The following is a 27,367-nucleotide window of genomic DNA, read 5'->3' on the forward strand; positions in this document are numbered from 1 at the left end:
CCTCTGTGTTCTTCTTAACCCTTTAAAAATGTAAAAAGCATTCCTAGCCTCTGGGTCACACAAAAACAGGGCATGGCTGAATGTGGCCTCCAGGCCACGGCATGCTGACCACTGTAATACAGTATATACTCAGCCAAAAAGTACCTCTATTGGTGCAGAACCAGGTAATTGAAAAGTGATATTCTATCCATCTACACCTATCAAGGATTAAATTTGGGATTGAAGGTAAGATGTAGTATTAGGGGAGGATGCCAGAAAGATAGCTCTAGGACAGTGATGAACAATAATGATTTTGTATGGTGATCTTTTCTAGGTTGAGCCTTCTTATTTTTTAAAAGTTATATTTAAAACCAAGAAACGTGATATCGGCAACTTGTATTAAGAATTCTTGTATTGTTTCTCCCATTGAGTCTTCCCCCCCCCATTGTTTATCATTTATGGCTAAATTTTTAGAACATACCTAATATTAATTTCAATATCTGAGGCAGTGTTGGTTTTAGTAACACCTTTTGGATGAGAGCAGTATAATTGAGGGACAGAGGAGGAAGTATTTTGGCATCAGAGTTCAACCACAGGCTTGGGACCAAATAACAGTTCTATGACAGTATTTCCCAAAAAAGGAATTGATATCTTGGTATTTTGCAGGATAGCCTCATATATCTCCTTTAGATTTCTCATCCCTTCCCATTAAAGGACAGACCAACTCTCCAATCCCAGTGACAAGAGCAACACTTCTCACACTCCACACACATATTCAAATCCCATCACCAATACTAGTACCCCGGGGAAGGGGGTGAGCCGTATCTTCCATGGTTGAGAGCCATTGCATTATCTAGTTCTTAGGTGCGGGAGACGCGGTGTGAAGGGGTATCTCATAGGTCATTGGGAATATGGCTACAGGGAGAAGACTTGGAAGTGGTGGATGCAGAGCTCTGTGCTAAGGACATATCCCCCTTCTTCAGTCCCACTCTATGTTACAGTCAGAAGAGAATATTCTTGCTGCAATCCCTCCTCAGAGGAGTAGGGCCAATTTTCTTACATCTGTGCACCTCTCATCCATGTTGTCATATGGTAGGTGATTAAGGTTTGAAAAATCACATCACTGGTGGCCTGTCCATAGCTCAGTCCAGTGTGGCTCCAGAGGTGTACATGTGGGAGAACTGCCAGAATCAATGGATGGCCTTCTCAGTGTGTATAAAGAGTGAGCGGGTTACAAGATATTGAAATACATGTTTTGATTTCCTATTTCTGAAAGGAGGTTGTATTCTCAGAGCCAGGTGAGTCAGAGGTGGCTATGCTAGGGCATTCTAAATTCCATATGTGCTTTCGTGTCTCTCACTCGTTAGGAGAGATCAAATGTGGCCATGCACTGAGCCTTCTATTCTCCTTCAGTAATGGCTCAAGTGTAAGTGCTGTGAATAATAGATGGCCCTTATTCAATGCCAGCAATAGCTCTGTATTTGATAGTTTCGGCATGATGTATGGAAAGAACATGCGTTTTGGAGTTAGATAATTGTATATTTAAATCCCTTCTCTACCACTTGCTAGTAGAGGAACCCTATGAAATTTACTCGATATCTCTGAATCTTAGAGATGGTAATGCTTTTATTGCAGGGTACAGGGGAAGACAGTTCACTGTAAGTGAAGTGTCCAGCACAAAGCCTAGGCTATAGTAGCTGCTCAGCATTCCACTGCAATTGATAACAATAAAAATAAATCAGATGACACTATGCCCAAAAGCATGGCCTATGGACTATTCATTATTGAATGCTAATGGTGATAAGCAAGATGGGTGTTTTGCACATATATAGGAGTGCAAAATGAGGGCTGCTCTTTTTTCCAGGCCAGCATCCTTTTGCATGTGACTTTAAGCACAGGGCTGTGTGACACAGTGCAGGATACTGTGCGGGAGAAACCTGTCTCTGTCCTACCTAATTCCAGGTTTGCCTCTTCCCAATTCGATATCTTTTTTTTTAAAACATCTTTATTGGAGTACAATTGCTTTACAATGGTGTGTTAGTTTCTGCTTTATAACGAAGTGAATCAGCTATACATATACATATATCCCCATATCTCCTCCCTCTGCATCTCCCTCCCACCCTCCCTATCCCACCCCTCTAGGTGGTCACAAAGCACCGAGCTGGTCTCCTTGTGCTATGAGGCTGCTGCCCACTAGCTATCTGTTTTACATTAGATAGTGTATATATGTCCATGCCACTCTCTCACTTTGTCCCAGCTTACCCTTCCCCATCCCCGTGTCCTCAAGTCCATTCTCTACGTCTGTGTCTTTATTCCTATCCTGCCCCTAGGTTCTTCAGAACCTTTCTTTTTTTAGATTCCATATATATGTGTTAGCCTACAGTATTTGTTCTTCTCTTTCTGACTTACTTCACTCTGTATGACAGTCTCTAGGTCCATCCACCTCACTACAAATAACTCAATTTCGTTTCTTTTTATGGCTGAGTAATATTCCATTGTCCAATTCTATATCTTTAGGGGAAGTTTTTCAATCCTAATATACCTTTCCTTCTTCTCTGTAAAATAAAGGTATCTAAATAGATCCCTCTGGGTAATTGTGAGGATTAAATGTAACAACAAACCATCGGCTGCAGCATCTAATAAATACTAGCTGCTCAGTACAAGTAGATTTTCTTTATCTTCCTGTTCAGGGTTTGTCTTTGGCAAGATTTTCAATAGACAATGTTTGTCCTTGACTTGACTTCCTTGCTTCTCTTCACTTTTCTCTTTCAATGTATTGAATTATCTGGTCTCTGAGGCACCCTACAATAGTCCATTCACTTTAAGGTGAAGGTAATTTCTTACTTTGCTGTCTCTTTCCATTTGGCACGCAGAGGGTGAACCCTGCTTCCATTACTACGAAAGAGGTATTATACAGTTTATGATCACTAAAACAGTGACAATATATCAGGTTCAGGTTTGAGAAGTACCTTTAGTCATTTGGAGCCAATATTGGGCCCCTGGATAGGTCCACCACAAGGGGGGGATGTCTGGACTGGTGGGGTGACAATAATTCAGGACCACAGTAAGGCAACACACCAACCTGTACTGAGTTTGGCATAAGACAAGCCCCGAACAATAAGCCAGAAGGAAATAAAGAAGCAAAAGTTTATAGGATCTGTAAGTTTCATCAGGTTTATTGTAATGTTTTACAGGTCTACAGTTTTTAATCTAAAACTCTTGGGGGCAAATGTGTTTTGGAATTCAAAATTTTTCAGGTTTAGAAAGGTGCTACAGTCCATGTAGTGCATATTATACACCACCCCCAGCAAGGTCTGGGGCAGCACCCCATTATCAAACACACTATTACTTTCTCAGCAGAGTGGATACATATTCACAGTAGACTAAACAAAGATTAAAAATAGCCTTATGTCAGTCCAAGCCAGGTTTTTTCCACTGGGTGAGATCAAGTCAGGTTATATCTTGACACCAAATGAGTCAGAAAAATACTTCTGGCTTTCAGAAGTTTTTGTATTTTGGTATTGCTACTAGTGGAGTGTGAACCTGCATTAGAAGGTGGACAGATAGAAAATTATGGTCAAATATGAGTCAAGATGACAGAACTTCTCACATTCTGTTATCCTTGTACCAGAGTTCATCTACCTGTCCAATAAATATTTATTGAGTGACAGCGACAGCTTGCCAGGCAGTGGATATTACAGCAAACAAGATGGACAAAATCCATACTTATGTTCATCTTCTACCACAGGCCCAGGCACTTTCTCTTTCTCTTTCCTTTCTCCTTCAGGTAAAGGAACTGTTATCCTTCATCTGCTTTCACCTTTTCTGTAAGATTATTTCTGCAAGATTTCACCTTTTTTGGGCTTATCCAGGAAGAAAAAGTAGTTTCCTCCTGTGCAAGGCTAGGGTACTTGGTACATATCTCTACTGTGGCCTGTAACACGGTGTGACCTATTATTTTCTCATCTGACTCCCCAAATAACCTTGGGCACTTGAGAAAAGGGAGTTTTGGAGCCTGGATGCCGAATCTAGGGCCCTGCACATAGTAGGTGCTCAGCAAATGTTTGATGAACAAACATCTGTTCCTCTGGATGATTGAAACACCTTCATAGCTCAGTTTTTTTTTTTTTTTCATAGCTCAGTTTTATTGAATTATGCAGGAGGAAAACAGAGAATTTAGCTACTCCCCCTTTTTCTGGCTCTCTGGTTGATTGGCTTCTTTTCTCTTCCGAATTATTAAGTTAGAACCAAGAATAAAGCATATTTTTAGCATCACCCACCAGCAGTGAATCACCAATAGTGATGCTAATTTTATCTTTTCCTCCTGTCTTAGCTCTACAACATTATTACCCTTTTGCACTATCAGATATTAAAATTGTGTTAATAATCAGGAACTGTATTAAAATGTCTAAAAGTTAAATAATACGGTAGCACATTTGGAAGTTAGTTGCACGCTTTGAGTATAATTCACCAAGAACAAACTTAGCCCCTTGCTTTTCTGGAGATTCAAAGACTATATTGTTGTTCTAGAAGATTAATTATTATTATGATACCTTGGAATATGCAATAGAATCATTGTCATTTGGCTGACTAGGCTTTTTAAGTTACAAATTAAAAGTTAAACTGATGGAATCACTCACCAGATGCAGGGTATAAGGGCTCCTTACTTTGGAGAGAATGTCTTCTTGCTTTCCACACTTCGCTATTGTTTTGTTTGGTGTGGTTAGGAACAAGGGTCTAAGAAGGAGCTCAGATGCTGAGATTCTGGGGTCTCACTTTTTGGCATCTGACTGGCTGGGCATCTTTGGGGCCTTAACCTCTGTAGACTGGAGTTTTCTATTTATAATGGAACAGAAGTATGTTCCCTCTCTTTTCACTCACGGTAATATTGTGAAGTTGAATGTAGTTGTTTCCTGAGAATTTCTTTTCTACTCTTGAAATGAGAGGTATATCCATTCAGATGTAGAGTGGAGAGAATTCAAGGTCTGCTCTGATGCTCATTGTGCTATCTTAGGTAAAAGCTTTGAATTCTCTTTCCCAAGTTTATTGAACTTTAATAAAGGGAGAACAATTTTTACCCTCTCTGTCTTGAAGGACTGTAAAAAGCACAATTGTTTGCAAAAGCACTTTGTAAAAATCAGTTACTAAGCAAATGGTAACTGTATTGTTTTGTTTTGTTTTGTTTTGTTTTTGCGGTACGCGGGCCTGTCACTGCCGTGGCCTCTCCCGTTGCGGAGCACAGGCTCTGGACTTGCAGGCTCAGCGGCCATGGCTCACGGGCCCAGCCGCTCTCCGGCATGTGGGATCTTCCCGGACCGGGACACGAACCCGTGTCCCCTGCATCGGCAGGCGGACTCTCAACCACTACGCCACCAGGGAAGCCCTGTATTTTTTAATTATAATGATAAGGTGGGTGGTTCACATCACTGCTGTTCATTTCATACTCATGAAACCTAGACCAGAGTCTATGTGACTGGTAGGAGTTGACTCTTTCACACATGATGTGACTCTCTGAGTGACCTTGAGAGCTGAAGACTATCTGATCCCTATGAGAATTCAGATGGACTTCAAGGCCCTAAGGTATGCATTATGTCCTCCAGGACTCCAATCATGCGAGTACTTAAAGCCCTGGTTAGCACACTTTCTGGGACTGCTTACTGCATCATGAACTGTAAAAGAAGACACTAGGAACTGATCATTTAACCTTGCTCTTTGTGAGCTCAGAAGAAATTTTTCCTAATAGAAGGCAAGGGCAGGCTTGGCCTTTGTGCTCTCACATATGCAGTCCCTCTTCCTGGAGGGTTACCTCCTCCTAATGTGTTCATCTATATAGCTTCTATTTTTCCTTAAAATTATCAGCTGAGATATTACTATCTCAGCAAAATCTTCACTGAATCTTGATACTCTTCCTTTGCCTTTCAAGTCCATCTGTATTTCTGCTAGAGCCCTTGTCTTACTTTACTGTGATTACATGAAAGTTGACTTTTTTTTTAAAATCAGCCGTAATAGAAAGGCCTTGAAGGCAGGAGTTATATTCTCCATAGTTCTAGCATCTAGCATTGGGCCTGGAATACATTAAAAACACAGCAAATATTTGTTGAATGGAAGAATATAAGAATAAATGAGGCTGAGTATAGAGAGTAAAGGTGATAACTCGTATTGATTTTTTTTTTTGCTATTTGTAAATTGCTTCAGTAAAAAGATTTGCTAGAGAAGTGCATACTGTGAAATTGAGGGATTTTCCTGAGATTGCAATTATCTCTGCTAACCAAACCTTTCATTCACATGGATTAGGAGAGATGACTGAGGAATGAGCTTTCTCCAAGGATTGATTCACTCTTCAGTGTGTTATTCCACTTACCAAAGTTACAGTGTACAATCAACTCTCTTAGTGAAAGTTAGTTTAGTGGTGAAAGACACTACTTGCAAAAGAAAAGTGAGTGGAAAACCGATTCATATCATCAAGGAGTTTATATGGTAAGGGGAATACAGTCTGTTCTTGGATAACTATATAAAATGCTATATGTTACAAGTGATGTAGTGATTCATTAAAAAGAAGGAGAATTCCTTGTCATAAGAGGTCAGGGAAGATGTTTGTAAAGGAGCTATTTTTATAGCTGGGGTTTGAAGAATGGACTAACAGAGGGATAGAAACCAACTAATAGGCAGTACACATGTGGAAGGGCCTGCAAATGAACAATGCAGGTCATTTTCTGGAAATGGCAAATAGCACAACCTTTTGAATTATAAAGTTCAGAGTAGGATACTGGTGGGGACAACGCTGGAAAGATGGGTCTGGTCTAGATTACAGAAGACACAGAGTATTAAATTAAGGAACTTGGATCTTTATAGGATTATGGGACTTATCAGAAACCTTTGATAAAAGGAGTAACATTACCAGAATCATGTTTTAAGGGCCTTTGATCTATTAGAAGGGGGAAATACATAGCAGTGTGACAGACACGGGAGGCAAGGAGGTCTCTAAAGAGATCTTTATAGAAGTCTAGGTAACAGAGGATAAATGAACAAAGAGGGCAAAGGAGAAAGGAAAGAATGGAGAGAAATCATAGGACTTGGTGCTTTGGCTTTGAGCATGAGGCAAAGATGACCGAGGCATTTTGATTGTATGAGACAATGATTGTTGTGATTGTTCAAATCATGAGGGGAAATAAGGAAGCAAAGACAAACATGAGGATAAAGATTATGATTTATACACAATTGATAAAAGATCAATCAAGCCCAATAAAAATTCAGTGCAATAGATTGGAGGTGACAGTTAGAGTCACAGTTTTGGAATCATATGGATCCCGACTGAACTCCGTGGTGGCAGAAGAAGAATAGCACTGTGTCGTAGTGCACACTCACCTTGACCAGAAAGCCCAAAACCAGGCTCAGTGTCTTCCCAGGCTATAAAGAGTGAGGTAACCTAGATTTATGAAACGGTGACTGTGGCCATTCTACTAACCACTATCGTGACTCCTCAACTAGGCAGAACACAATTTTTAAATCCAGGATGGATCCTTAACATACTCAGAACATCTTCTCCATCCAAACACTCACCTTGGGTTTGCCGTGGAAATCTTTGACTCAGCCTCGTCCCCTTTGATCCATGAAATTTCAGCTCTTGCCTCTGTCATTGACTGGAGCAACTTTCTGTCGCTCACACTGGCTCACACTTACTTTAACTGCCCTATGCATTACTTGCCTTGTGGTACATCGTCATTTGGGTCCTCTAGTCCTCCTGTACTGGTGTTTGGATTTTGCAGTTCCATTATTTCTCTTCTTGCACTCATCTGACTACAGCCTGTTTCTTATATATTCAATATCCAGCTCCCAACTATATTGTGACAATCAACATACAAACAAAAGCTAAAAGCAGAAGGTGACTCAATTGCTTAGGACGAGAGAGTCAATACATTTTACTTTGCATGCTAGCTCAAGTAAAACGGAAGTGGCATTTTAGAGCACTGGGTTGAGAAGTATTTCTGTACTCGGTGGAAAAGAGTACCATAATTGATTAATGTGTTCCTGTATACACAAAGACAGAGAGATTACATTCATGCAGAAGCATCTCATTCTCATCCTAAAGAGCTAAGGGTAAAATATGAAAACAGAACCCAGGGAGGTCCTTTTGCAAATAGGTATGATGGGTAAATTTTATGTTCTCTTGGCTAGGCTGTGGTATCCAACTGTGGTCAAAACTTTGTCTAGATATTGCTGTGAAGGTATTTTGTAGATGTCATTAACATCTCCAATCAGTTGACTTTAATTAAAAGAGATTACTCTCAATAATGTGGGTAGGTCTTATCCAATCAGTTGAAGGCCTTAAGAGCAGAAACGGGTTTCTCAGAAAAGAAATTCTTTGCAAAATTTAACATAGAAATCCTTCCTGAATTTCCAGCCTGCCAGGCTCCCTGACTGATACCACAAGGAAAACAGGCTAGAGTATGGCAAGTCTGATGCCAGTTATCCCTTTAATAAAGAAATAGTTATACCTGCTACTATTTTGGACAACACAAGAAGATTAGCATTTACTATCCAAGAAGCAGCTGCATCCAGGGACTAAAGTTCTCCTTTGTATGCTTTGAAGCTACGGTGGTACCATGTTATGGGGAAATAGGATTTATTGAGCCAGAGTGGACCCTGGTCTGCAAGTACTTCCTGCAGTTGCCCATGCACCCTGTACTGGTAACATTAATGATAAAGTTCAGAGGTGTTGATTAGATGAAATATGACAGATGGCAGACTTCCTTTCCTTCTACATAATGCCTTCCTAAAGACTTAAATGCAGCTTGGAGTTCTCGGCAAAGTTTGCCATTTTCTGTTACTCAATCATATTCTTTCCATGTGACCTGCAACAGCTGTTCTGTCACCAATTATACCATTTCTTCCTGATAAATTAAAAACAGCTCTAATTAAATGGTATAATGAAATCATCAATCTATGTTCTTGAGGCAGAACTGTAATGTAATTAGTTATTGATATTGCAAGGCAGGGCTTAGCTAGAATGAGAGTAGGGTGGTGGGTGACTCTGGGATTCTCACAAGGCACATGGTCATTTTTGGAGGTACATACCCAATTCATCTGGTTGTTTTCCCAAAGGATGATTGTTATGTTAATATGGTCCATGAGAGCAGAATAATAATATTGTTTTTAAATGTAACACAACTGTTATCAATACTGCCAGTGAGGTCTATTGGGACAGGATAGGTCATTTTCCTTGGGTAGTCTTGGTAATAAATAATTTCCAGGGAAAGAAAAATTGATTTGAGGAATAAATAGAAATTATGGAAGTATAATGAGAACTTTTCTAGTATGGATATCAGTCTTTTCCCAAGGAAACTATGATAGAGCTACTTGATAACTGGGACTATCTCCTATTATTAATTTTGTGCATTCCATCTTTGCTTCCCACTGTAATTGCTCATAGAATGAATGCCTTGGTGTTTAGAGTAATTGTATTAGGCAGCTTAGTTTCATCTTTCATAGAACTGTATTAAAATGAATCACCATAATGAAAACTATACCTGTAAGCACTCCGTCCTGTTAACAACTCAAAAATATTAGAAAGGAAAGAAGTGGAAAATCTATTAGTATACTAAGATTGGCTTACCATGTCCCCTGGACTATACAACAAACGGCTGGTGTTTAAACGTTTGGGGTTTTTTTCCCCTAAGAATCTCAGTAACAGTGTTAACATATCAACATGAATGAAATTAGTTTTTTTAACATATAACTGTAATACTGCCTAATTGATTGATTATTTGTTCAGTAACTATAAAAGTGTTTTGTGCTGTGAACAACAGCCAGTTTAACCAGAAAAGGAACTTATGAAAAGTTACTTTTAACTTATGACTCTCTAGGAGGGCATGAGAACTAGATTCTTGAGCCACAAGTGCAGGGACAATTCTTAGTTCCGCTAAAGGACTTTTTGCAGGGAAAATGCTGCTCCATCACTGCTTGGCCTATGATAGTCTATAATACTTAGGTCTGGATGCCAGAAGCTCCGCCACGGCTATCCACAAGGAACCAGGTGGCTCTCTCACCACAATTGCCAGAATATTAATTCTCATATTAATTATGAGAGTATGTGTATGTCACAGTGTATGTCTACCACTTCCTTCAGAACCCAAGTGTGCTAAGGTACACGTGAGTAGCAGAACCATGTCACATATCTGCACCATAGTAGTAGGGATGTCCAGTTATGCAAGTCCTCTGGCTCTTCCTTGGAATGGCAAGATTCGTTAAAGTTGAAAATGACCAAAATATAAGGAGGGTGTTCAGGCCTGTTGCAGAGCCATAAATGATGCATGTTTACTACACAGAGGCAGTCCAGGTGCACAATTTGTACATAGTATTAGAGGCTTACGGGCTTTTGAAATGTCTGAACTATTTTCAAATAAAAGGGAACATTCACTAATCTATAAATGACAGTGTTGTCAAGCTATTTATAGTCCTCCCAGGCTAGTGCATGTTTGGATTGTTATTGTAACGGATGTGTGACAGAATGACTAATCAATAAAAAATTTCTGGTATTGCATGATGCAAGGAACACACATAGACGTTGCTTATTTTTAGTGACACTTCCTTTGTGAAGGAATTTGTAAACTCTGAAGGAAAACAGCTGAATAGGTTACATTGGTTTGGAAAGGATTAATTTATTAAGGAGTTTGAAATAAACTTATCTGCATGACTTAGAAAGACATCCAAGGGCAAGCCGAGGATGACCAGTTAGTGGTATTGGATATATTTTTTAGAGGGAAAAGTTTCTTCAAAAAAAAAACCAAAGCTTTATCCCTAGAGATGTTTCAGGGTGTACCACCAAGTCTATAGAAGAATGCGTAATAGGAAATAATGCTTTTGTCACAAATTTCTCGATTTGAAAGAGATTCAAAGTTCATTTCTGTAGGATTGCTTGGAGGCAAAGAGATCAGCAAAATCAGTACTTTATTCTAATTTATGCTAATTTCTTTCATCTAACCTCAACTTTATGCTAATTTTCTTCCATATACCCTCATAGGCATTTTTCCTATTTCCTGGGAAAGTTTTGAAATATTAAACAATGTTTGGTTTTTTTTCACTCCTCCTGATAGTTTTGTCCCTCTGAACTTTCTTCTTATTCAAGCAGCTAAGGCCTCCTGGGCCATTGCCTCAGGAGAAGGATGTAGCAAGCCAGAAAGAAAAAAGAATTAGCATGCCAATTTTTTCCCTGACTTTGGTTTCCAGCCTAAAGCACTTAATAGAATTGAGAGGGCTCCAAGCCCAAACAAAATGTTTGGAGAAACATATTGAGATGGAGGAAAAGTGTTCCACGTCCCCTGCTGACTCTGCACGTTCCACAGTTCCATCCCTTCTATCACGGTATCCATCTTCTCTAGAATAGACTCACGTAAACTGAACTCTAGGAAGCAGCAGTATCCCCAGAAATGGTTGCTTGTTGAGTTCGACCAAAGGGGTCTTTCCAAAGCCTCAGAGAGTGCCCCAGAGTGACCTAGAAGTTGAATGGTTTCTCTAAAGCCAAGCATTGCACAGAAGCAGCAAAAACTACACCTGCAGGGCTCATGTGAATGGGAATGGGGCCTATTGCTATAGCTACGTGTGGACCTATGAGCAAAGACAAAACAGGATGATGGACTTACCAATCATGCCTGCATGGAGAAATGACACCGAGGAACAGAATCCTCATCTTGACCCATGTAGCCTATACAAACCCTCTCTGGAACTCAGAAGGTTCCCCAGGGAGAAGAGAAGAGAAGCATCAAATTGGCTGAGATTTCAAGACATTATCCAGATCTTGAAAGATAATGTATGCTTCTGTGGAAGAAAAAATAGAGCTGCTTTTGTATGCCTGAACTGTGGACTGGGATACCTCCTACACAGAGAAATGGAAGAAAAAAAAAAATGGAAGAAAAAGTTTTGTTGTTTTTTATTAGAATGAATTCAAATACAGTTATTTTGTTGAATACAAATGTATTTACTTGCTATTTATAGAATTAAGGATTCTACTTGCAGAATTAAGAATAATAAATATTTTTCTTTGTACTTTACTGGGGGGGTATGTGATTTTGTAATATTTATTTATATGAATGGGAGCAAACTCAAAGGAAAGTGTTTTTTTTTCTCTTTACAAGGTAATTATATTAGAAAAACTCCTAAGAGTTTTACACACAGTTTTTTTCAGCTTTATTGAGCTTTAATTGACAGGAAATTGTTCTTTATCACTAACTACACATTGACTAACATTTTAGGATCTCTTAGTCATCTATCACCATTATTGGCCTCTTGCTTTACACTTTATTTTAACAATTCCATTACACTGCATGTAATAATTTCTTTTTGAGTGTGAACAAGGTAAAATAACAAATAAATACAACCACATTTTCCCAGTAGAAAAGTGTAGACTTTGAAGATAACAATGTATGAAACTATTCATGTATTTTAAATAGGTTTGAGTGAAACCAGTGAACAAGGTACAACTTGCTAATCATATCACACTAATTTTTGACTGCTCTTAATTCAGGTTTTCATGTTTTTCAGATAAGCTACTAGGCTTGAAAGGAATACTTCTTTTGTTAAAATGGTGTCTTTTCATCTCAGCTCTGAAGGCTTTCTGGGACTCACTCATAATTCTGTCTTTTGTTCTTTGGAAATTCAGAGAAGTTCTACATTCTCTTTCTCTCTCTCAGGTTTTTTCTCTTCTAGGTTTCAATTTCCCTACCACAAAAGCAAACAAACAAGAAACACTTTAATTTTCTTTACATAACTTGCTAGGGGAAAAGCTGCTTTTCATTTGAAAATTCTCTACTCTTTTATCATCCTGCCTTTCTCTTATATCCTAATTAAACAAGAAGATTGATAAAATGAATTCCATGATGTCACTGCGTAAAACACTGAAATCTGGAAAAACGGAGCAGTTTTCCATCTCTCTGTGGAATTAGCTTGTTCTAATTTTTATTCTATTCTTAGTTTTATCAATAGCTTCTAAAATATTAGTTCAGTTAATGAGTGAGTTTATATGTATGAATAAACAACTGAGTTTCTATGAAGAACCAATTTCTTTACCAAAATTTGAGCTGCAACTCTTTATCAACTTTTACAACTTGCTTCTAACCAATCTCTTTTAGCAAGTGAAAAAAGCTTTTTGTTTCCATCCAGGTTTACCCTGATTTTAAAAACACAAACATTTTTTCACTTTTCTAGTATTTATGGAAGACCCGATATCTGCAAGCTGCTGTGTTATGTCATGTCTGAGATACAAGGATAAACAAGCTCCCTCCCCTCAAGGAGTCTGAATTCTTGTAGAAAAGATAAGACTTATACTACACATATAACAATAATACAAGTAGCAAATGCTAAATTCCACAAGAGAGGTGCAGATAAATTGCTATGGGTACGAGAGGCTAGGAAGGTTACAGAACATAACAAGGTTTTAAAATAGATAAAAAGTGTTCCCTTCAAAATGTAAATACTGTAGAACAGTGTGTGTATTTGTTCAGTATCCCTCTTGAATATATCTGACTGCATTATTATTCTCTTTGCTTTAGTTTTCAAACATGGTCTTCTGATGCCTTTCTTTGATACCAAGTTTGTCTTTTCATCTGGGAAAGGCTCTGTCACATGGGTCCATGGCAAAGATGGCTGGAGATATTATAGCACTTTGCCTGGGGTAGGGGAGGAGCAGGTACTACCATTTTGATGTGCTGAGGGAGTCTGATCCCTAACAGGACATAGAATTTACTAACAAAAGGAGTTATTTTTTGTGTTAGGTAGTTGTTAAGCTTGATGAGGACAGGTGGGGAAATAACTTGTCATTTTGGACCACAAATCTTTTTTCCAAGTGCAACCGTCTCATGAGCAAACTTTTATAATCTGGTTGTAAGATTTTCTTCCCTGATGGATGTTCATCAAAATTTTATAGTTTCTGTTTGCTTGTTGAGCTTGAGGAATTAGAACAACTTTTGGCATTTAGAGATCCATGACACAGTTTGAAACATACAGAAAAAAAGCCCTTCCAGCAGAAGACACATGGGATGATCTGTTCTAATGGGCCTTGTGTTCTTGGCTGGTCTAAGTCTGAGTGTACCAACTCCCTCTTCCCATTAATTTATAGTGAAAAGGAATTTCTTTTTAAGAAAAAGGGACATGGGGAGACATAAGAACTAAAACTCAAGTTTGGCTTCTATGATTTGTGCTTGTAACAGTTAAGATTACTTCTGTTGCACATAAGCAAAACTTTACCCAAATCAGCTATATTAAGAACAGGAATTTATTTGATTATGTGATTGAGGAGGCCAGAGTGCAAATGTACTCAGATATTGATTTAGGGACTCAAAACTTACCATAAATTCTTGGAATTTTCGCTGTACCTCATCAAATCTGGCCCTTGTTAGTTTCATTCACCGGCTCCACGTGGTAGCTTCAGGTCTAACAGAAAAAAGGAACTCTTACACTTAGTCTTGAGATGCATTCTTATTGGACCAATGTGGGTCACATGTCCATGTTTCTGAACCAATCATGGTGGCAAGTTAAATCCTTCTGCTGGGTGGCTGGGACTGGATGATGTGCTCTCCATCTGGAAATAAGAGTGATGCCCTACCTGAAGTTGATGGACTAAACATGGAAAGTTTAGTGGGTAGTCAGAAAAATCAATGTCCTCTACAGTGTTCTAGAGGCCTTGCTACTTTTTATCCTGGATCAGATGCTTGCTAATAGCAAGGAGGTCTAAGGACCTATTTATACACATAAACAGAATTATTTAGAACCATAAAAACATATAACCCTAAAAATAGAGTATGTGGATATGTTTGTGTGTGCATGTATGTGTGTATGGGGGGAAGAGAGAAATATATACATTTGACAGGAAGATTCTGAAAGGATATATGTGATTCAAGTAATAGTTTGGTAACACGAAATAGTAACTAATAGTAACTAAATACTAAAAACTAAATTTAGCAATGCTAAATACTAAATAGTAACACTAAACTATGTATATATGCACATACATATAAAAACATTCACGTGTAATTCATAAAATTAATATTAAATAATTTTAATTTTGTTTTTTCATTTTGTTTATCTGAATTTTCTAAAGTTTCTGCAATCTATTGTAATTAAAATAGTAACTAGGTATTTTAGAACTATGTATTTGAAATAAACCAAATAGCAGTGTTATTAAAATATTATTTTAAGTAATTCTTTTTCCTCAAATGATTTTTATATATAAGCCAATCTAAATCTGATAATTAATCTAGATCATACCTAGGAGATGCTGAATTGAAGATATGCCATACTGAGTTGTCGTCACACCTCTGAACTCTCTACTGGGCACCCTATTGGGAGGCAGGAAAATAATCTCCCCTTTTTTCCTCTATGGATTCTTTCCAGTGACTAGACTTATATTTTGGGCTTTACTATGTATCTATATATTTTTTCTCTCCTATAATAAATAGCCATGACAAAAGCTAGAATGATGATAATGGCAATAAGAATAATAACATAGCAGCTACCATTTATTGAGCGGTCACTGTGTTCCAGGTACAGAAGTAAGTGCTTTGTAGGCATTATCTAATTTGATCCATTCAACAACTCTAGCATTCTATTTACATAAGAGATGTTTATTGAGCAAGTTTGATTTTAAGAAATAACCTGAAAGATGGATATCTGAATAGAAAACTGAATTGTTCAATGTGGAGAAAAGGGTGGCACTATTGGTGGCAATGTAAATTGGTGCAGCCACTATGGAAAACAGTATGAAGGTTGCTCAAAAAACTAAAAACAGAATTACCACATGGTCCAGCAATCCCACTCCTGGATATATATTCAAAGAAAATGAAAACACTAATTTAAAAAGATTCAGGGCTTCCCTGGTGGCGCAGTGGTTGAGCGTCTGCCTGCTGATGCAGGGGACACGGGTTCGTGTCCAGGTCCGGGAGGATCCCACATGCTGCAGAGCAGCTAGGCCCGTGAGCCATGACCGCTGAGCCTGCGCGTCCGGAGCCTATGCTCCGCAATGGGAGAGGCCACGGCAGTGGGAGGTCCGTGTACTGCAAAAAAAAAAAAAAAAAGATTCATAACACCCCAGTGTTCATAGCAGCATGTTTTACAATAGCCAAGATATGGAGGCAACCTAAGTGTCCATCAACAGATGAATAGATAAAGATGTGGTATATAAGCAGTGGAATGCTACTCAGCCACAAAAAAGAATGGCATTTTGCCTTTTGCAACAACATGGATGGACCTGCAAGGTATTATGCTTAGTGAAATAAGTCAGAGAAAGATAAATACTCTATGTTATCACTTATATGTGGAATCTAAAAAAAAAATAACAAATGAATGAATATAACAAAACAAAACCAGATAAATATAGAGAACAAACTAGTGGTTACCAGTGGGGAGAAGGAAGGGAAGAAGGGCAAGATAGGGGTAGGGGATTAAGAGGTACAAACCACTACGTATGAAATAAATAAGCTACAAGGATACATTGTACAGCACAGGGAATATAGCCATTATTTTATAATAACTTTAAATGGAGTATAATGTATAAATGTTTTGAATCACTATGTTGTACACTTGAAATGAATGTGATACTATAAATCAACTATACCTTAATAAAAATAAAATTAATTAAACCTGAATTGTTCAAAAAGCGAAACCACTAAAAAATAGAGTGGTTCATTCTAAGAATGAGATGGTTCCTTGGAAGTATAGCAGGGTATCAGGTGCTAAGAGTGGTGGAGACCTACACCCGACTCCACAAAGTCCACAGGAGAAATAAAGAGGAATTGTCATTGCTTTGAAGAGCAAGGCCATGTTATGTTTTAGCTAAAGCCTTGATCTGAATTCTGTTTCTCTCTCTGCCATTAATTTAGAGAGGTGTGATCCGAAAATCATATTTTCTCTTATAATTTTGGCTTCTCTCCCTATATCTTGCTGATTATGGTATTTGCTTAATATTTAAGAGTGAAAACACTGGTGTTTGAGAGACTTGGGTTCAAAACACACAGATCTGCCACTGACTATCCAAGTGATCCTGGTGAAGTAACCTAACCCTTTCAAGGATCAGTTCCCTCATTTGTAAAATTAGCTTAGTGTAATCGTTATTAACACTTGGGAAATGCCTGTAGCTATACAGAAGCAATATAATTCAGTGGTGAATTGCACAGAATGGAGTCAGATTGCTGGGTCCAAACCCTGGATCCACCTCTTACTAGCCGTGTGACTTTGGACAGTCTACTTAAAGTTTCCCTGCCTCAGTTTCTTCATCTATAAAATGAGGATGGTAATATGAACAGTTCCTATCTTATGAGTTAATTTATGTAAAGTGCTTAAACAGGGCTGGATTCACAGTGAGCACTATATCCATGTTTATTCTTCATATACTAGTACTTCCTTATAGGCTAGTTGAGAGGACTAAAAGAGTGACTGTTGATTAAAAAGCACTTAGCATAATGCTTCTACACACTAAGTGCTCTGTTAACTTATATTAAGGTTAAGGAACCGTAATATTAAACAGATCGACACAAACATTGCAGGCTAACAAGCACACTCCAGGATTCACCCTCGTTTCTGTTCTCAGATTAGGTATCTGATAGCTCTCTTAAGGAAGAGTTGTTTCAGTGACGAGATATCTGCATAAACCATTCCTTTTGTACCTTCCTTAAGTTTGGCAGTTTATTTCAGGGTGTTCCTGATAATCCTATAAAGTATTTTTTCAGCCACCTTCACTCTCTTTCTCAGTCTTCATGGCTAGTTCTTTCTCATTTTCTTCCTTTATTTTCTCTATCTTTTAGGCTCCAACTCTAAACCTTGGTGAGACCTGTTTTATCCTGGGTCCCTTTGTTTTGTCTTTCAAGTGAGTCTCCGTAGATGGATTAATCCAGACCTATGACTTAAATACTATTTAATAACTAAGATAATATTCCCGAACTCTATGTCTAATTCTGACCTTTCCCTGGAACTTCAACTGCATATGTGGTACTTTCACCTGTATGTCTAATAGGCATCTCAGATTTAACATAGGCAAACTAAAACTCTTAGCTCTGAGTCTCTTCCCTCTACTCTATTCTCAGTGTTTTCAACAACTGTTCATTCTCTTGTTCCAGACAGTAAAAGGAGGGAGGAGGGATGATATTTCTGTATCTTCCCTATCACATTCAATCCATCAGCAAGTTCTGACAAACATATCATTTATTCATTCACTCAAACAATTCATTTTTCTCCATCCCTACCTATAGCATCTTCTTCCAAGCCACCATTATTTTTCCATTGAAATACTGCATCCGTTTTCCAACTCTCTAGTTTTCTTGCTTTTACTCTTAGCTCTCTATAGTCCGCCTTGTACATAGCAGACTACTCTGCTTGAAGCCTTCCAGTGGATGCCCACTGCACCGTTTGCCTGATCGAACCTCTGTTTTCTTCCATGACTTCACTTTAAACTACTCTCTCTTTTCTCATTCTGTCCATTGTGACCTTCTTGACCCTGGAACCATTTAAGCTTTTAGCTTTCTCAGAGGCTTTGCTCTAGATTCACTCTGTACTCAGAATACTGTTTTCCATAATCTTTGTTCTTGACATTCAGGTCTCAGTTTAGATGCCAACTCCTCAAAGAGCTCATCTTGACCACCCTACCTAAAGTAGCCACACATTTCTTTCCTAAAATATCACTATTTTTAAATACTTTACAGAACACTTTTTCACTATGTGACACTTTGTATCTTTTACTGATTTATTTCTTCATTTATTTTCAATTTGATTTATACTAGAACGGTGGTTCTGGGGGTGGTTTTGCCCCCCCAGGGAATATTTAGCGATATCTAGAGGCATATTTGGTTGTCATAATCAGAGACATGCTAAACATTCTGTAATGGATTAGCCAGCTCTTCACAAGAATAGTAATCTGCCCCAAAATCTTCATAGTGGCTGAGGTTGAGAAGCCCTGCACCAGAAGGAAGCACTAAAAGAGCAGAGGCTTTGCCAGGATTATTCACGTTCTATGCCCAGTGCCTGGAACAAGACCAGGCATATATTGAACATTCAGTAAATATATTGAATAAGTAAATATATGAACATAGGATTTGTAAGGCCTTAATAGGATCCAGAATCCTATTATATAATCCTAAATATAATTATATATAATAATTATATAATAATTAGGATTATATAATCTAATTATAGGATTATAATTAAAATGCTAATTATAGGATAATTAGAATTATTATATAATCCTATTTATAATTTAGGATGATTATAGAATCCTAAATACAATGTCTGATACATTATATTTAAGCAGTTTTTGATCTCAAAAGCTTGATGAATATCATGATCTTAGAAGAAGCCAAATTGCTGGTATTTGTCATTGGTGGGATAAAAATTACATGACTTAGGAAATGATGGTCACCAGAATCCCTACCTCTGCTGCACTTTGGCTGCAAGGGGTCTCTGTGAACAATATAAATCTAGGTCAAAATGTTCTCCTTCGAAAGAGCTTCCCTCTCCCGTGAAGGCAGTTTGCATGGCAGTTATGAGTAAGCACTTAAAACCAGACTGCCGTGGCTCAAGTTCCCCTCCACCACTTCACAGCTGTGTGACCTTGTATAGCTTCCTGGATTTCATGCCTCAGTTTCTCTTTTGTGAAATAGAGGCTTAATTAAAATACCTTCCCCATGGAGTTATTCTGAGAATTACATGAGTTAATATACATAAAGGACTTAGAACAGAGCCTGGTACTTAAACATGACATGTGTTAAGTTTCTTCACGTGTTACAAGAAACTGGTTCTATCTATTATTGACATCTAAGGGATCCTCTGAAAACCTTGGCTGCTCAGGGGAGAGCTCCATGATGATGGAAGCAAATGTTAGCTATGATAATCATTCATCGTCAAAACTAGTGAGCTGGAATTGTGATAATACTTGTATATATGCTAACATGTATAACAACAATAACAGGATGATTGTGATAATGATGGAATTCTCAATCCAATAATCTGCCCTCAAATTCTTTTGAACTTTGAGCACATAGAATTCCTGCTCTCACAGGATCAACTTGGAGTCAGTGAATTGACTACACAGAAAAGTGAGCTACAAGTTGAAAGCTTTACATGCCTATCTGCTATCACATCCATGGAGCTGTGCAGTATTGCCCACTCCTTTTGCCCTCTCTGGTCTCACCTTCTTTGGTTATAACTCCTATTCTTGCTCTGCCTCTTGACAGATGGTGAAAATCAATGGGAAATAATAGGTGGGAAATGGTTGTGTTCCTTGGAGAAATTTCTGAGATAAGCAGGAGGCCATGTAGTTATTATATGACTAATAAATACTGTTTTTCCTCACTGCACTCATATGTGGGCAGCAGTATTAAACCCAGCCTTGGTCAACTGTGGTATTGATTTCCTTTTGTGATTTCAGATTCTATTCTCAAGTAACCTTAACTAAAGACTCAAAATAGGAAGACCAATTCAAATTAGACACAGTGTGCACTGAATTCAGACCCAGATTTTAATTAATGATTTTTAATAAAATCTTATGTTGATTTCTATCATATACTTATTTTTTACTTATTTTAATTTTTAATGCTTTTTGATTATTCTTTTTACTATAAAGTGCCACTTTTTGATCTCATTAGTATGTGGTAAATCATCTTTCCTTTTAACAACTTTATCTAGATAAAATTTATATACCATAAAAGTCACCCATTCAAAGTGTGCAATTTGATGTTTTCGGTGTATTTAAAAAGTCAAGCAGCCATCACTGCAATCTAATTTTAGAATATTTTGACACCTTAAAATGAGACCTTGTGCCAATTAGCAGTTGCTCTTTATCCCCTGACCAAGCCCTTGGCAACCACTAATCTACTTTCTGTCTCTATAGATTTGTTTATTTAGGACGTTTCCTGTAAATGGAATCATACAATGTGTACTATTTTGTATCTGGATTCTTTCACATGGTGTATCATGAGTCAGCTTTATTAAGATCTCAGCTTTTAGACAGATTGTGGCAAAACCCTGAAATCATGACCAATCTTCCATTCATTCTGGCTCACCTGCTCCTTGAATTGCTGTTTTGAAGTCATCTTTCAGAGACCTCATCCTGGTGAATGTTGGAAATGGCTATGATATACAAATATTATTTCCCCAGGATCTCTCCTCAGGGGCAAGTAGAGATTTATATGTATTTGGGGTCATTCTAAGGAGTTATACTTGGGCCCCAAGGACTCTAGTAACCCAGTGATAGGTTCAGTAAGTATTACAGACATTTCATTGAACTTTCCCTCTCCCATCTGTACTCTTCCACAGGACTTTCATGGGTACTGGTGAGTCTCTCAATGGCTCTGTACAGTGAAGACTATCTTCCTTGAGAATTCTGAGGTTTCTCTAGAGACCCAGGGGTCTGTGTTCCTAAAGGCTTACGAGTCAACTTCAGTCTAGAGGAGAGGATACCAATCATTAAAATCTGGTTTACTGCTGAAATACACGAGCCCATTGGCCTCTGACATTAAACTGTCTATGTAGTAGTTAACGTTGACCGTATCTGATGACTTCTCCTGTAGATTTTACTGATGTATGAACATTCCTATGTGACTTTTCTGAGCCCTCTATTTCCTCACCAAGGAGACAGACTGTGAGACAGAGTGGAAAGGATATAGGCTCAGGGAACTGTCAGACTTAGGACTGAATCCTGGCATGGTCACTTATCAGCTCACTGATTCTTAGCAAGTTTTCTTATCCCCATTTTCCGCGTGGGAAAATCAGGCAATAATAAATGTCATGGGGCTGTTGTAAACATTCAGTTAAGTAATATATGTAAAGAACTTTACACTTTGTAGGCGCTGATAAGTAATTACTGTTTTTAAAAGTAGTGTGGTATAGGAGAGAGGGCTTCGGCTGAAGGAGCCAGATGACCAGTATTTGAACTGTAGCTGTCAACTCACTAGCTGTATAACCATGAGCAGGATTTTCTCTCCTTATTAGCCTCTGTTTACTAATCTATAAAAGAGGAATAGGGCTTCCCTGGTGCCGCAGTGGTTGAGAGTTCTCCTGCCAATGCAGGGGACACGGGGTTCGTGCCCCGGTCTGGGAGGATCCCACATGCCGCGGAGCGGCTGGGCCCGTGAGCCATGGCCGCTGAGCCTGTGCGTCTGGAGCCTGTGCTCCGCAACGGGAGAGGCCACAACAGTGAGAGACCCGTGTACCGCAAAAAAAAAAAAGAGGAATAATATCTGTTTTGAAGAGTTGATATTAGAATTAAAGACAATATTTGCAAATTGCCCAGTTCAGTACCTGCCATTATAGAAAGTGGTCAATAATTGATAACTATGACTATTTATTATTGTTATCAAGGCGGCCATGGCCAGTGATGATCTCTTTAAGGCAGTGGTATAAAATGCTTGCAATAATATGCTAACATAGGTTAGAGTGATATTAGTAATGGTACCCAAACACATTAATTCCTTAGAGTTGGGGTGCCACTCACCTCTCCTCTCCTCTGGCATTCTGGCTGATGGACATACATAGAAGGATATCAAAGAGTTAGCAAAGTAGCAAAAAAAAAAAATCTAACTCCAATGCGGGACTTTCTGGTAAATGCTGAAACAAGATGATAGACCTAATGCCAAAGTGGAACTGCTCGTCTTTCATTTTGAATTTACACTTAGGGACCTGCAAATTCATTTAGGCATGCCCAGGAAAGCGTGAGAGTAGAGCAAGAGTGAATCAGAGGTGGAGATGAGACCATGATAGGGAAGTGTGACTGAATGTGACCATAAAGTAGCCTGAGTCCACTTACCTATTTCATTGCATGGGGGAGTGAGTGTTGCCTCATCTACCCAATCAAAGCCTCAACCAGGAAAAAATGGCAGAGTAGGCCCAGCCCTGTATGCTTACTGCATGGGAGCAAGGTATAAAGCAGGTTTGGCCATAGACAAGTCCAGAAAGTGAAAAGAGGAAGGAGTTAGTGGAAACCAGCATCTTTGCCTATAGGTAAACCATATTCATTGACTGGCAGATGTGGGTTATAAGGGTTGGCCCACTTGCCCCAGTTTGGAACAATTCTCAAGGGCCATCCCAGTTCCAAAGCTCCCTGTGAGGTCTGCTGAAACCATTTGTTGTGACTGCGTGTTGCTTCAGCATCTCCTCTCCCCAGTCCTGCTTCTTTCACTCCCCCACAGGAATTGATCCTGACAGCATCCTTAGTCAGTCACCTGCATACAAGCATCCATCTCAGAGTCTGCTCGCAGAGAAGGGGACCTAAGAAACCTCTTTCACAGAGCTCTCCCTCACCCATTCCCAGTGGACATGGGTTTCCCTGTCTCTGAAATCCCTTTTAGATACCCCTCTTACAATGTTCGTACATTTCTGCCTTGAAATTTCCATTCACGTTTTATCTACCTTATTAGGCCAGTGGCTTTCCAAGGGTGGGATATATGCCCAATCCATTCCTATATATTCTCCAGGCCCCAGCCTTTTGCCTTGCACATAATATAACAAATATTTGAGGAAATAATTAAGACCAGGTTACAGTATGAATTGTCATCCCAGGGTTGTCTCAATAACTAAATTTTAAGGTGTGATTATGAAGCATCTGGAGAAAAACAGCCTATTTAAGGTAAGGATGGTAGTATCTCTGCACAGATTAAAACCAGGGTTTCAAGCTTGATTACTTCCAGAGGTGAGCAGCTTATGTAAATAGGGTAAGTGTAGCAAATGGAGGAAAATAGGTGAACTGTGTATCCTGTACCCAGTAAAGAGGAGAGAGCTGCTCTCAGATGCAGCCAATTACTGTCATGAGGGATGTGGGCTCAGTGTTGCCAAATGCCTCAATTTTTTCAAGAGGAGATGGAAACCCAGACTTATGTGAAATTGTCTAATCTTTCAAACACTTGGAGGCTAAGCAAACAGCATCCCTGAATTGGATTCAGTCCTGGGGTTCTGCAAGCCTGAAACATATGGGAATGACCTCTTAGGTTTCACACACCTTTGGTTTTCTGAATTGTGTGTATCTGTATCTCTCATGTGTGTATTTCATGAGAGAATGATGAACTGTATTTATTTGGAGGGTCATTTTTATCCACTGTTATGTACTTATATTTCTCATTGAGAGGACCAGAGGAGGATGGTTATGTGCTGAGCACAGTATTTGGACTATAATTTCCAGAATGTTTTAAGAGTCTTGGAGGAAAGGTGTAATACAACTCTAAGATAATTGTGTCTTTTTATTGCTTCTTTTTTCACCTTTAAGATAATCTTGTGAAATGAGTTGGCTAACAGTCTTGCTGTTTATTGAAAAACACAGTCAGGTCATTTTGTGCAGCATAACTGCATTTGTATTTTAAGGATGCATAAATAGAAAATTCAGACCCAAATCCAAATCCTTTCTTCTGCAGTACAGAAAAATATATCTCCTTTTTCTTCCATCTAATCACTCCTGACATCTGTGCAGTAAATATGGATTAGATAAGGGCACAAGCACTGAATTTCTTTTGTTGCTTCTCACTCATGAAATAAGATTATTAGTGTGGGTAGGAAAAGAGCTTTTTCTTTGAACACACAGTTACTTAAGGGTGATATTGAAAATGAAAGAGGTGTGTGTGTGTGTGTGAATTATCCAAGCTCAGAATATGGGGGATGAGGTGATGCAGCACTCTTTGGTACAAATGATGGGAAATTCATTGGCCTATTTGCAAAATGCTCGGAAATTCTAGTATCTTGCTGGTGGGGAATTCAGCTCAAAGAGTTACACTTTATTTGCTAAAGAGAGAATTATTAGGTTAAAAATCTGACTTACTTAACTTGAGGCATAAGAGTGGACTAAGAAAATAAACTAAGAGACAAATTAATATCAATATTTATGACTTAATGTGCTAAAATTGTCTGTGGAAAATGCACAGAAAAGCTCCCATTTAAGGCGTGCTCTTATTTGTACAGAAGGGAGAGAAGTCACACATATGTGGTGTTAGAGTCTGGCTAGTAAACATCACTCTTAGGTAGAGGATAGGAATCAGAGGTAAAGGACAAGTATGTCTTTTTAAACATGCCTATTTGGATTAAGATGTCTAATGTTCAGTAGAGCAAAATTCAATAAACAAAGTAAATTTAATATATTATTATCCAGAGGTGTTCTTAAACTTTACATCTTGCTTTGGATTTGGTCTCCATTGGTATTCTTTAAAAACCATTCTTTATCAGTAGTTTAAAGGCAATAATTCAACTAACAGAATTGTAAATTGTATGATAAAGCTATTGAGTTAACTCTAACTGGTGATCACGCTAAATGTCCTCACTTGTTTCATACACAATTTCACTGATTTTGAAGAAGAGATATATACACATGTATGAAATAAATCTATAAATGTTATTTTAAAATTGTCTTTTAAAAGCAGCAAGCATTTTATCTCAATGGGGTTTTGTTACGTCCTCCATTTTAGTAATTTGGGGAATAGGCACAAAGAAAGAACGAAATCAAGCATTTCAGAGCTGATGGAAACAGAACCCCTCAGATTTCAATGGCCTTCCGTTTACATTGGTCAACACCCAAGCAGCATTGTTTACTGAATCGTATTCTTATGGAAAGAAAAGCCTATCTTTTCTCCCATGAATATTTTTCACTGAACAGAAGGAGGAGTGGGATGGATGGGACTATGTCAGTTTCTCTCTGACAAGAGTCCTTGTACAATCCTCAGCGTTTTTTGTGTGTGTGTGTGTGTGGTACGCGGGCCTCTCACTGCTGTGGCCTCTCCCCTTGCGGAGCACAGGCTCCGGACACGCAGGCTCAGCGGCCATGGCTCACGGGCCCAGCCGCTCCGCGGCATGTGGGATCTTCCCGGACCGGGGCATGAACCCGTGTCTCCTACATCGGCAGGCAGACTCTCAACCACTGCGCCACCAGGGAAGCCCCAATCCTCAGAGTTTTATAGCTATTATAAAGGGGGAATTTGAAGCCTGTGGTTTCAGTTCTACATGCCCCTTGCATTCAGACTAGCCTATTGTCTTAAAGATGTAGCTCTGTCTAAAGACACTGACGATAAGGTACACTGGCTGCAGACCAACAGAAGCCGTTCAGCTTCTGAAGGGCTTGCCCATTGATGCCTAGGTTTTCTGTATTAGATGCCAACAGAAACACACTGGTAGCAATTACTGCCTTGGATCTCTGTTAGAGGCTCCTGAATTCAATGATCTATGAAGCATGACTACTTACTTAGTCCCATCCTCACGGCTCCCTTAAACAACCTAGACATTTGTTTAGATCTTCCATGAGGAACTGTAGCTCTTAGCTCTCACCTGCTAAGAACTTGTCTGACTCATCCCAAGTAACCGTGCTCCACCCTGATCACATTGCTGAAACGCCTTTCCCAGGATCAGCACCTCTAGCATAATATTTCTCAAAGTGTCTCACCAAAGTACTCATAAATAAAGAGGAGAGTGAACATATATTTTAAGATAGGATGGGGGAAGAAAAACAGAAGAAATTGGGAGAATAACATAAAAGGTGATACTAATGATATCTGAAGTTTTATCCCAAAGCCTGATATTTTGATAATTGTTGCAATTTATCTTATAAATTCCCATCACAATTCATCATTCCATTCTACAATATACAGTGCCAAACTGTATAAAGCTGTATGTAAATTTAGTATTTGACATCATTTTAATAATATATTAATATAGAATACATTCGCATGTAAAATAATATGATTCTTATTGGTTTCTTATAAAATATTTCCCCCAAATATTTGAGGAAAAATGCTTGCCCAGGATGTTGTGTTAACTTCATCCAGTGGCTTCTCCTTTTATTGAAGATTTCTCCCCAACCTCATATCCATCATTTCCTAGAGGTATAAGGGACATGTGATGACAAACATTGTTTTATCAGGTATGCTAGCTAGTTACCCCAAAATTGCCTTAAATATTCACTCAGGGGCCTGAGAGTTTACAGTTTTTCTTGTTTTTATTTTTTTAAAATTTTTATTGGAGTATAGTTGCTTTACAGTGTTGTGTTAGTTTCTACTGTACAGCAAAGTGAATCAGCTATATGTATATATATATCCCCTAATTTTTGGATTTCCTTCCCATTTAGATCACCACAGAGCATCAAGTAGAGTTCCCTGTGCTATACAGTAGGTTCTCATTAGTCATCTATTTTATACATAGTATCAATAGTGTATATGTATTAATACCAATCTCCCAGTTCATCCCACCCCCCGTCCTTGGTATCCATATGTTTGTTCTCTACATCTGTGTCTCTATTTCTGCTTTGTAAATAAAATCACCTATACCAATTTTTTCAGATTCCACATATATGCATTAATATACAATATTTGTTTTATGAGAGTTTACATTTTTAATGCCGTTTTTAGTTTTAATGTAGCACATCGATTTCATCCCTCCTCTCTTTTAG

Source organism: Delphinapterus leucas, chromosome 7 (assembly GCF_059928025.1).
Source record: "Delphinapterus leucas isolate spDelLeu-1000000601 "Yukka" chromosome 7, BTC_Dleu_Yukka2, whole genome shotgun sequence".
Lineage (NCBI taxonomy): Eukaryota > Metazoa > Chordata > Mammalia > Artiodactyla > Monodontidae > Delphinapterus > Delphinapterus leucas.